Genomic DNA, 11,744 nt, shown 5'->3' on the forward strand with positions numbered 1-11,744 from the left:
CGCTCACTTTACCCGCACACATAACCGTAATCAGTTTTTTCCAGTGAAAAAAATACACGTTGATTTTTGTTGGCAGTTTTCACTCTCATTTAGAATACAAATAAATCTTGCCGAAAAAAAATAGATCACAATAATTGATTGTTTTATTGGTTTTTCTCACAGATAGGTGAGGTGTCATCCTTTAGGCGAAAGCCGTCAGTGGCACTCGAGTGTTAGAGGAGCAGTCCGTGCGTTATAAAATCCTACGAAGAGAGACAGTAAAAGTAGAAGCATCAATCATGAAAGGACGACGGCGACAGCTCCGGCTGCCCATAGCCTCTTGTGCTTCCCTTCAACGGGCTTCGGGTCGTGCAGAATGGGCACATTATCCCCGCCCCGAAGACTCTCTGTTCGGGAGAACACCAGCGTCCTTCGCCTCGTTTTCTCCGCCGACGATAAGCGCTCCCTTACCCTCGTTACTCTTCGTCCAGCGCCTCCGAGAGAGATGGGGAGGAGGTGTCAGTTAAGGAGGGAGGTGGGTTGCGCGTGAACTCGTTTGGAATATCGGTCTCTGGAAGAAACAGGAGCGAAACGGGCCGATATTGGCTCCGATCAGCTGGCAGGTTGAGCTATAATGATGAACCGATCAATTTCGCGCTGCTAGAGCGCCGTCCCCAAATCTCTGGTCGACTCTTGCAGCACATGACGCATACGACCCCCACCGATTCGTGTATCCTTTCCCCCTTCTACGTAGGGTAGGCAACGTTCCTGTACCATCTAGCAGATGTCACCAGCGGCACAACTTCAGTGTAATACGCACATAATCAACGCAAGCAGTCTTTCATCTCCTGGATGCAAAAGTCAAATCAACCAGCGGTTTTGTAATAGGATTATGGCTATTGGCTAAAGTGCAATTTCCACCAATTTAGTGACCTGGTAAATAATACAGTAAAGTTAGAAATTCTGTTTCCTCGGTTTCATGGTTTGTAACTCTGGCTATAAGACAGCAGAGTATACTGACGTGGGAGCAAGAACGAGTCTCCGGGGAACGGCTGCGCTACGCGAGGGCACACGGGGCGAGGAGCGACAGGCTATTCTTAGCAGCAGGCATTTCGGAATTAATGGACGGAGATTTCCCATCAGCACTGGATCTCTCGCTGGCTCGCTCGCTCTCGCTACAAGAATGATGACTTGTTTAATTACAGTCTTTAAGGAGTTGATATGCCGGATGTGCTATAGAACTAAAACGTGCGTAATTGATTGATTTTCTGCAAAACGATCTCTTGTTTAATTAGATACAGGTCTAGCCTCCAATATAACGAAATATGAGAATGAGCGACGCACTCACGTGCTTCAGAATACTGTTGTTTTCCAAGTGCCAAAATCGATAAACTTGTGCGACCTTAACAGTCCACCTATCGTGTATCTGGAAGGAGTGCTCAGAGTGTACACTGTCTCAAAAGCCGAGCAATCTTCGAAAGCTTGTTATCCTATAACACTGTCTGACACAGTCATTAAATCATTCGTTAGAATGCTCCCCTTCTTATCCCAACGGCTATGGCTCACTGTAAGCAAATAAACAGTTCAGTAGGGCTTAAACTCAGTATACATTAATCTTAATTGTGAGAAGATCGCGTGAAAATCATTAAAGGATTCGACCCGAAGCTATAATCCACAGATCCGGATAACTGACAGCACGCAAGTGAATTGCTTGGTTACCGACAGAATTTTGCTTCACAAATTAAAAGTGGAAGCAAATTCAAATATATCCTATTGTAACAATAAAATATCTTGTATGCACCGTTTGGTTTACGAGTTTGAATTGCAGCTCTGCGTGGACCAATGGACAGCAGTCTATGGTACTAAGCGAAGCTGATAACCGACACATGAATTTAGGGTACAGCAATAAACGACATTAAATGTTATTTTGATCGCTAGTAAACATCATCCATTGGAAGTGTAACAATAGAAGTTTTGTCTCCCCAAACTAAATTATAATAAGATGACTACACTATAGATGGTGAGTGTGGTAAGTATATTACGTATGTATGTATGTATATGTATGTACATTACAAAGTCTACTTTTGATGTGGTACAGTGTGTCTATGGGTAGATAAGTGTATCTTTTGCATAATATGTGTGCATGAGTTTTTGTATTTGTCTACATTGCATATGGATATGTGTGGCGTTAGAGTCTAATGATCTGTGAAAATTATATCTTGGCCTTCCATATGAAAAGGAGGAACAGGCTAGACTTCCAAGCAGTGGCCTAAATTCATTAAATAGTGAATTATATGCCCTCAGAGTGCTCATATGAGTTTGTGTGTCATGAATCTATCTGAAATGGTTTCTAATTTTGGATCATCACATTATGCAACTATCTCATAAAACATAGTGCCTAAAATTAAAAAGCTGGAAGATGTGGTATGAAATTTGATTTGATTTGTACAATGTAGCAATATTTTAGCTCTATCAGTATCCATTAGTATGGGACAGGTCAAAGAACATAAAAGAGGCAAAATGGTGCTGATATTCATTCATAAAGCAGAGTTCATAAAAATACTTCCATTGAGGCAATAGTTAAAGCATTTTCTAACACCTTGAGGTCTCCAAAACTTCGTGATGTCAACACTATGCCAACAATGCCAAACAAGAAGCAAGTTTACCAGAAGAAAAAACATTGTTCTTATAAAAAATTGTATGTTTGTAAAGTTTTGATAGGGTTTGGTGATTGTGTGTGTGTGTGTGTGTGTGTGTGTGTGTGTGTGTGTGTGTGTGTGTGTGTGTGTGTGTGTGTGTGTGTGTCTGTTTGTGTGTGTGTGTGAGACGATTCATCTTTATCCCTTTTCGTAGTAAGACCATTTATGTCAGTGGCCAAAAAAAAATCATAGTCAGAGAGAGATCAAGAGCAAACTTTTGAAAGTCTTACACCTGGCTTTTTAACTCATAAATGTGAACACCAATATAAGAGTTATTACCTACTGAAGACATGTTAGGACTACTGAAGAGTTTGGACCATGCAGCGAAGCTGCATCCTCAAGCCGGCTGATCTGATGTGTGCTGGGGTCCTTGCCTTGTCAAACAGCTGAGGTTCAGTAGGCACCCACTCCAGGATACCAGATCCTCTTGCTCTCTGCCAAGCACAATCCCCCCTCTCCTGGTGTGTCATTAAAGCTTGCTACATTAATCTAACACAGTGGTAGCACACAGCAAGCAGTCCACAGTTGGTTAAGAGAGCAAGAGAGAGAGAGACAGAAAAAGAGAGCGACATAGAGAGAAAGATAAAGAGAAAGAGAGAGAGAATGGGGGGCAATTGATGGTTCTGTTCATTTTCTAAGTTTACATTCAGTTAAAGCCTGTAGTGCATACTACTGTGCTAGTAAAACCTTTCGCACACAAACATTGATAAGTTCACAAGGAAGCCTATATGAGGTGCAGGAGATGCTATGTAATGCTTATAAAGAATACCGAAGCAACAATTCAAAGAATAAGGTTATGCTATTGTGTCATGCTGCAGGAGCCAAACTCAATGAATCATAAAGATGAATAATTCATAGACTAATAATTCAGCATGCATGTTGAATTCTGTGTGCCGTGCTTAACTTCTCTATTAGTCTGCCATACCTTTTTAAAAGGTTGTCGGGCATAGTAAGCCATTTTTTTTTTTGCACCACTCTAGTGCTGCAGGAGTTAATTGACTTGTCTTGTACAGTTTTCCTAGTGACCTTTTTAATAAATGTGCTCTTGTGGCACAGTTTATTCTGTGTGTGAATATACTGTATAGATGCTTATGTTCACACAATACACACATTATGTTTAGATATTTAAACATATGATGCAATTCCTTTGAATGTGTTTTGTGTCATACACAAAGAGAGGAATTAGTTACCATAACAGGAAATTAAAACTCTATCATATAAATAAATCTATGTTCTTTCCTTGAATTATTTATACAATCAACCCTTAGGCATAAGCCTACCCACATTGAAAGCATGGTCTTTGGGGCATCACTGCATATCAACTTACTTTACATTTTAGTTACACATGTAAATGGTTGCATAAACAGTATCTGCAAATGTACAAATTTATGCGTAAATCTATACTAATTTATCAACAAGTACCAGTTAATATGTGGCCTTTGTTGAAAACTGGGTTTTTCATAAACATGGCAAATATAGCCAATTTATTTCTAATGAAGTGTCATGATTGGCCACCCTCCTGGTATCCCTGTTTCCATGGTTTCCCTGTCATGTCCGTTTTCATTTACTTCCTTGTGGTTCCATTCCTTGGTTTTGTTTTCTCTGCCCCTCATCTGTTGTTTTCATACCTGTCATTACCGTCACCTGGTCCTCAATTCCAGTCTTTGTTTTGGTTTTTGCTGTTCATATGTTCACTTGTGTCTGGTTAGTCCTTAATTGTCTTGGTTATTTAAGCCCTGTGTTTTGTTTTCCATGTTGTCAGTTATTTTGATTTGTTCAGTCGTATTTAGATCTGTTGTTGCCATCACTGCCATCGCCCTTGTTTTGCCGTTTGCTCATGTGTTTCTTTGCCTCTGTGTTTTCCCCGTGCCTCTATTTCCTAGCCTCCCGTGTTTCTGTCTCCCTCATCAATAAATAGTCTCCTACATTTGCATTCTGCCTCTTCACCTCATTCTTGCTGGAAACGTTACAGAATAACCGACTACTAACGAGATTACAGCAGGAGGGCCTTGCTGAATCCTGACATTTTCCATCCACTTCAGTTCAGCCACCTTCACACCACACTATGAGGGACACTGGTTTACTCCCAGGAGAGGAGTTAGATTATTTAAAAACTCTGCTCTCTACTATTAAGGCTGGGAAGCCTTTGGTTCTGCCCTCACTTATGGCAACTCCTAGTGAGTATGATGGGGAGGACAAGCCTGTTGGGAGATTTATTATGCAGTGCCACATATACTTTCAGAACCTGACCCCAGAATTAGTGAAAGTACTGTTCATGAAAACATTTCTTCTGTGTAAAGCACAAGACTTGGCTAAGATAATACTCCAGCACAGAGCTCAGGAGGCTAGGACTGTGAAAGGGTTCTTCCAACTGTTAACAGCATGATTTGCTGCAACCTCATCTAACCAGCCTTCTGTAGCCACTGCCCTCTCAGACACTCTGCCAGCTCCAGTCTCCAGTGGGGAGAACACCACCCAAACTGCTCATGTTCGTGTTTCCGGCATTGGAAGATGCTACACAATCTGCTCATGTTCCTGTTCCTGAAGTGGAAAACTCCACCCAGCCTGCTCCTGCTCCTGTTCCAGTTCCCATTCCCAGCATGAGGGAGGCCACACAGCCTGTGCCTGTTGCCAGTGTGGAGGGTGCCATGCTACTACTTCCTGTCCTCGGTGTGGAAGACACCACTCAACTTGCTCCTGTTCCAGTTCCTGTTCCCGACATGAGAGACGCCACCCGTCCTGATCCAGTTCCTTTTCCCGGTGTGAGAGACGACACCCATCCTGATCCAGTTCCTGTTCCCAGCGTGAGAGATGCCGCCAGTCCTGATCCAGTTCCTGTTCCCGGCGTGAGAGACGCTGCCCATCCTGTACCCAGATCAGTTCCTGTGGCTAAGCATCCGGTCCTCCTGGACCCACCACAGAATACCGTGGCCGCGCCCCCAGACCTCCCGGACCCACCACAGAATACTGCAGCTGCTCCCCCAGACCTGCCGCTGATCGCTGCAGCTGTGTCTCTGGACCTCCCTGCAGCACCATTGAATGCTGCAGCTGCACCTCTGGACTTGTCGCTGAACTTCTTTGTTTACTCCTTGTGTCCCTCAGGTTTCTGTGTGCAGATTGGCTTCCTCAACATCCTCTGGTTCTGTTTGCTGTCCTGCCTCATCATCCCTAGCTCATCCATTTGGTCCTGTCCCTGTCTTTGTTTCTTGTGGTACTCTTCTTCCTGCTTTCTGCCTTGCCTGAAATTTTGCCTCTATTCCTATTCCTGGTATGCTTGTTTCTGTTCTTGTCCATGTTTCCGTTGTGTTTTCAGTTCCTTTGTCTATTTCAGACCTTCTATCCCTGAGCATGTCCATCTGTGTCCCTACTTGTCCTCTCTATGTCTTAGGTTCAGTCCTTCATCTGTTTGAGTCTCCTGTGTCTTGTGCAGTCCTTAATAAACACTGTTTGCCTCATCTTCCTGTTCTAGCTCTGTGTTTGGTGTTTATTCCTCCTCGTGTGTCATCCCCGGTCCAAGCTCTTTGCATCACCCGTGATTCTGTGGCCGTTCCCCACCTTACCTTGTCTTCATCCCGGCTCTACCATCCAAACCTGGCTCCTCACTTTGCCCCAGATCCGGCTTTTCCTGTCGTCCAGTGATCTGCTTTTGTCCATCATGTTGCCCCAGTTGTATTGTCTGTGCCTGTTCCTGTTTCTCCTTTGTTTCTGCCCCTGTGCCCGTCCGTGTGTCCGTTCCAGTGCTCTTGTCTGTTTTTGTTCCTGTACCTTTGCCCCTGGCCTGGTCTGTTTTGCGTTTTGTTTTCCTTGTCCTTTTGTGCCTCTGGTCGCCCCTCATCATTTGTTGTCTTGTTACATTTCCTCATCCTTCCTCTCGGCACTTTTGTCAGGAATTTCTGTTGGGGTTTTTGTTCCTGGTTCTTGTCCTGTTCCCTCAGTTCCCTAGTCTTGTTTCTGGCTTTGGTGTTCTGGTTTTTGCGTGCCCCGGTGTTGCATGCTTTAGTGGGGGGTTCTGTCACGAATGGCCACCCTCTGGGTGTCCCTATTTCCTTTCTTCCCCTGTCGTGTCTATTTTCCTTCATTTCCTTGTTGTTCCATTCATTGGTTTAATTTTCTCCACCCCTCGTCTGTTGTTTCCATACCTGTCATTACCTTCACCTGGTCCTCAATTCCAGTCCTTGTTTTGGTTTTCACTGTTCATATGTTCACCTGTGTCTGGTTAGTCCTTAACTGTCTTGGTTATTTAAGCCCTGCATTTTTTTTTCCCCATGTTGTCGGCTATTTTCATTTGTTTAGTCATGTTGATATCTGTTGTTGCTATCACTGTCATTGCCCTTGTTTTGCTGTTTGCTTAGTTCATGTGTTTCTTTACCTCTGTGATTTCCCCGTGCCTCTGTTTCCTAGCCTCCTGTGTTGTTGTCTCTCTTGCTCAATAAAGAGCCTCCTGCATTTGCATTCTGGCTCTCATCTCGTTCCTGCTGGAAATGTTACATGAAGTCATATATTATGCCTTTGGTAATGTTTGACATAACTGCACTTTGCTTACACAGCTGATGAAGCACCTATATATATTGACAATTTTGACAATTTCCTGTCTCACCATTCCAGTGAGTGGTCCTATCATTTTCCTCACACTCAGGCCTTCTAAGAGAGGCCTGGGCATTTGAGGGCACTATTTTTGCTGTTCCTAGGATTGCATTTTTCTGAACTGAGATTGATGTTGTCATTCCTGGGATCTGTTGGAGCATATTTTCTCATATATGATCCCTGCCACTTGATTGTGTCTCTCAGTGTATGGTTTTCCTGCCAGTATCTTGCATTCTGCTTCTAGATGCTGGATCATCTCATAGAGTCCTTTGCACAGTTTGCATCTTGGGATTCCTCTGGTGTGATACATCATTGCTTTGACTGATCCATTGCTTAGTGTTTGATCTTGTGTTTTCATAATTAGTGCCTCTGTGCTAGTCTTGCCTTTTCCAGCTATTGGTATGATTGTTTTATGTCAGCCACCTCTGCTATCTGTTGGTGGTACATTTCTTGGAAGGCTTATCTCCTCTGCCTCCATGGTGACCACATCCTATATCTGTCTGAGGTACTCCCACAGCAGCCCATACTTTGAGGACAATTGCTTGAACATACTGTTTCATGTCTCACCCTGGATAGTGGATATTACATCTCATAAGCCTCTTCCCCCTTCCTTCCAGTTGATATACAACCTTTGGAGGTTGGGTGAGTATTCCATGTATTGTGAGGAGTTTTCTGTTCTTGATATTGGTAGTTTCCAGTTCTTCTCATGTCCAGCTTATTGTGCCTGCTGGGTATGTGATGACTGGCAGGGAATACATGGCTTTCATCTTATTTCCATTTGACTCTTGAGGACCTGCCTTACTCTGTGGAGGTACTTGGATATTGTTGTCTTTCTTGTTTCTGCCTCATGGTTCCTATGTGATTGGAGAAGGTATATGTAGCTGTCCGCCAGGTCTGTTATATAGCTTTGTGGAAGTTAATTTCCCTCTGTCCTGATCATTTTCCATAGAGCAACTGTGGGCATGGTGAATCTCCTTGATATATACCACATTTTATGGTCACCTGAATAGTTGTTTTCAAGTTGGCTTCTAGTGTTGTCCTCCAGTTTTTTACTGATTTATAGACAAAGGCCCTTATATTCATTATTGACTTAATACAGAGCTATGTATTCGAGCATTCAGGTTTGTGGCACTGAGCCATATGTTTTCTTGTAGTTGATCCAGGCAGTGCTTTGGTTGGTTCCGTCTGGTCTTGGAATCCTAGTGAACAGCTCTATCTGTCAGTAGATTGTGCTTTGAGATTCTGGTGTTGCCTTCATTGCTCATGTATTTGCCCATATGCTCATTGGGCTTGGTAGTTAGTATAGTCAGGTCTGGACCTATTCTTATTACCATGGTACATGCTAGATGATGACAGGTTTTTGGTTGATTGAGTTGTATATAGGGTAAGTGTGGGAGGGGGAACTGGGCTGTCTCTCTTCATGTGCAGTACTTTGAGGAAGAGTCTCATGGTATGTTGCTGCTCTCTGCTTTGCACACAGCCAGAAAGGTTGAGCTGATGCAAACACAATGCATTTTTAACAGTGCAGACTCTTTCAAGGGCCCAGAGAAGGATAACATTTCCCAATGAACACTATATTCAGTCCCGCTCCACCACCATCTATACACATAACCTTCTGTTTTTAAATATAAACTTTACAAAATGTAAAGAAGGCGGAAGCGAGAGACAGAATAAAAATGGATTATGGCAACCAAGAAATTTGCATGCCACTCATTACTGAGGCTGTATAAATCATTTGAACTTTAATTTGAATTCAGTACTTTAGTAAACCTTAATGCATGTCTAACTGTACCACAGTTAGATGTACAACAAATAAAAACAAGCTAGTCATACTATGAGAAGACGTTCCAGGTAATGGGAAACAAGAAACATATGCAAACATCTTCTGCAGGGTTAAGCAGGCTGATTCTATCACTAGGGAGAGAGTGATGAAGCCACCGCTATGCACATTTCTCTTTCAGGACTCCCTCTTACCCACACCAGCACATTTCTTTTAGCACATTTGTTAGGTTTCTCATGATCTTTTTATACAAATTGCTCTGCGAGGTTGAGCTGTCTCAATCCTGCTCCTGCCCCTGTCTCTCCTCCTGATTCTACTTCCATTCCCTTCCCTCATGCCTCCAGTTCTACCTCTGCTTTTCTTCTCCTCACCTACTATATTCCATTTTCTCATTTTCCTCCAACTCTTACCTGTCTTAAAATTTATTTTAAACTCATTGATCTGAGAATTGTTTCTTTGCATTAAAAAAATACTGCAAAATGCTTAAAATGCAAAAATGTGCTCTTCTGTGTTTTGAAAGGGTGCATATTAATATAGAATGACTGAAATGACTGAACATGCATGTGCTCAGATTAGCTTTTATTTTTTATCTTTGGCAGAATAACGCTGAATTAACAGTATTTATGAAAGAAAAAAAATACTCTTCCAGAGTATTCATCTAATCATTGATCTAAGCATGTTTATGTCACATGGATATGTGTCCCCTTTTTAGCTCATTAACCATCCACAATCTTGCACTTGGCCAGTGGGGGTGGAGAATCATACATTAGTCTATATTTATATTACAATAAACAGAGCAGTATACGATTACTTGACTAACACGCTTAGCCTTGGAGGCTCCAATGATTTCCTGTGTTTCTTAGACCAGCTGCTGTCAATCCTGCAACTCACTGAGAGAAGGCGTTCTCAGGAAGAAGATGAAAGACAGCCGGACAGCCTCCTCTCACAGTGAATGAGTATGATACAGCGAGCATATGTGCATGTGTATGTGTCTGTGCATGAGAAAAAAAACTAATGTCCTTATCATAATTTCATGTTTTCTGTGCTATGGTTGACATTATTAATCTCATCAACCTTGACTTTTAGAAAATATTTCAACAATCAATTGTTTAGGCATTAAAAATATTTATCTCAATCTGCAGGAAAGCATAAATAGTAAAAATTTCTTCATTACATATAAAGGATGAATAAAACATTTTTAAACGGGACAGAAACAATGAAGAAAGAACCATTTTCATAAAAGCTATTCAAGCATTAATATTCTTTTGAATATGTGGTAATATATAAACCTATATATAAAGTTATTTTCACTATGGGAATAAAAAACAAGCCATTTCTCTGTAGTATGTGTCAGTTCTATCTTCTAATCCACACAGCCATAGAGTGTAGGATAGATATATAGCACTCTTGCTAGAGTCTTGTACTGTGTCAGCAGGCTGTAAATCTCACTGACTTACAGACTGCCTAATGCCCTCTTACTGCTATAAACAGCCCTGTTTGACCATTACAATTAAGGGTGATTACAGTCATTACAACCAGTTGCCTTAATTGATGAGGAAAACCACTCAATGTGGAGTCTGCATGCGTGTGTGTTCACCACTAAGGATGCAGGCGTAATGCTGCTGGCACTGACTGAGCATATTTTCTGATACAGCAGCAACCTGCTACATTTGACTGGCATCAATGTAAATACTGTCCACTAAAAAGTGCTATGAGCGTGTTCACTGTTCTCTGCTTTTTAAACTCCTGGGGCTGCCATGCCACCTAATAAATCATTAAAAAAGAGATTCATGGATTAACCACAAAACAGTTGTTGTGTGATCTAAATGACATATAGACCTAAACATAACATGGGGATGCTTCTCTTGAGGATAAAGAAGATAGTTATTTGCTTTTATATAGCATGTTCTGCATAAGGTAAAGGGGGCATAACGTATTCACTGAAAAACTCCTTTTTAAAATCACCATTAGTCAGTGCATAGGGAACATCACATAGAGGAAAAAAAATGTTATAAATCACTCAATACTGCTTAGTGTAGCCTATGGTAGTGTTTTTTTAAACTCTACTCTTTCCTGTGTTTTAAAGCCTATATAGGCTGTATACATATGCAATTTTTAAAAATGTTACTGCTATCTTAGACCAGCAAAGGCATGTGGTTGCAAAAGCTTTGGTTGAACAAACTTCTGGGGAAGATTTTTACTTTCTGAACCTGAGCTGTATATCTTTGTATTAAATGCTATATCATCCAGACTTGAACACTTAATCAGCATTTTCAGGAATCTTAGAGCAGTCACACATGCCACTCTCGTGCTTCAGAATTCCCAATAATGCTGAGATTTATCCTATGCCATTGTGGCACCTCAAGACTTTTGGGCTCTATGAAAAAATATCACATTGGGCCTCACATCATAATTTTTAGGGCCGCTGTCAGTCAAGGGGCCCTTAGAATTGTCCTAATGTTTTTTTCCACCATATAATGGCCCTATATACAACACTTCTCTTCTGTCCTGTCCTGTAAAGTATCCCCCCACTGTATTGACCTTTGAAAAATACACATAGTACCACCTTCCTGTAGAACCTTGACTGCCCAGAATGTCATACTGAACACACATGCAGATGAACAAACTCTGAATTAAATGGTTTTCCTCACATGCTGACTGCATGTCAGTGTATCTGAATTACTCCTAGAGAAAACTGGAAA

The 11,744-nt window shown here is 41.8% G+C and overlaps 1 protein-coding gene across 15 annotated transcripts in view; it reads right to left on the reverse strand.

The window, feature by feature from the left end:
- Positions 1–1,515, reverse strand: part of cacna1aa (calcium channel, voltage-dependent, P/Q type, alpha 1A subunit, a) — an 84,641-nt gene extending 83,126 nt beyond the window's left edge. For 3 of the 15 annotated variants that reach the window (XR_014122731.1, XR_014122730.1, XR_014122728.1), the window contains exon 1: positions 1–1,514. This exon is cut by the window's left edge and continues 947 nt beyond it. The gene's annotated coding sequence lies outside the window, so the exon portion shown is untranslated. The other 12 variants (XM_081710952.1, XM_081710951.1, XM_081710947.1 and 9 more) reach the window with 6 other exon arrangements.
- Positions 1,516–11,744: the final 10,229 nt, after the last annotated feature.

The sequence above is a fragment of the Electrophorus electricus genome, chromosome 3, assembly GCF_041902795.1.
Source record: "Electrophorus electricus isolate QZ-2024a chromosome 3, ASM4190279v1, whole genome shotgun sequence".
In the NCBI taxonomy this organism is placed as follows: Eukaryota; Metazoa; Chordata; class Actinopteri; order Gymnotiformes; family Gymnotidae; genus Electrophorus; species Electrophorus electricus.